Genomic DNA, 1,076 nt, shown 5'->3' on the forward strand with positions numbered 1-1,076 from the left:
ATTGTAGTTCAAATGCAAAAACATCTTATACTCCAGTATTTAAGAACAGTGCCATGCTAGGTATAGTACCAATCCACTGCTAATGCACACATGTAAGGTAGCCCTGCCACTGTCAGTTTTAGGACGCCGTGCAGTGCAGTGCAGTGCAGTGCAGTGCAGTGCAGGCAGCTGCAGGCACCTCGATCAAGAACTCCGTCTCGGGAGTCAGCGACAGTTAAGTTGCAAATGGCGATATGCATACTTTGAACTTTATTTTTCGCCGGAATGCATAATTTGAACTTGAACAGAAGTAGGCGTGCGTCTGTTGTAAAAGCTTATGCTTCACTCCCGATGCCTAGTGTACGTACCAGCAGTAGTGGCGCAATGCGAATAGTATTGTTGGGCTCGCGTAGTCGATCGAGTTATGCTTTGTTCCTTTTGAGATGTGGAGATGGGCAACATTCATACCTCGTGCTCCATAGTCGATCGAATGCATAATGTTGCACGCACTGAAATCCACAACAAAGAAATAATACAAGTAAATTGCAAGTGCCACATCAGTTCCAAACAAGCAAAGCAAAGAAAGAAAAGAATCCAATCCATCCAACCAAAGGGCAGAGCACATGCATAGGAAGCAGGAAGAGGCAAAGGTAAAGGCATGCATAGCAGCAGCAGCACAAAACTTGACTACTCCCGGTCAGGAAGAAGAAAGATAAAGAATCACAAAAGCCCATGAAACACAACTTATCCCTGATGAGTGCGTGCATTTTTGCTGCAAATGGTCTCCACTCAAAATGGCATTTTCTCTCCTGACGTTGTAAGAGCATCTATAGCCGGCACCCTCAAATGCTCCTCAAGCGTTCACAAACGTGCCTGGTCAGTGACCGGACAGTGACTAGATAGGGGAGAGAAGGAAAAAAGTTACCCAACCGGACCCCTCATATCATCTCTACACGTCCGGGTTGTCTACGAACCTTCATAATGAAGACAAATCTAGGGAGGATATGAGGGCTAGCAGACACGCCCGGTCAGTCTGCCATGTAGAACGCGATCCACCCGAACCATTGTTTCTCTTCTTTATTCATTATTCTCTCTCT

This window comes from Triticum dicoccoides, chromosome 2B (genome assembly GCF_002162155.2).
Source record: "Triticum dicoccoides isolate Atlit2015 ecotype Zavitan chromosome 2B, WEW_v2.0, whole genome shotgun sequence".
In the NCBI taxonomy this organism is placed as follows: Eukaryota; Viridiplantae; Streptophyta; class Magnoliopsida; order Poales; family Poaceae; genus Triticum; species Triticum dicoccoides.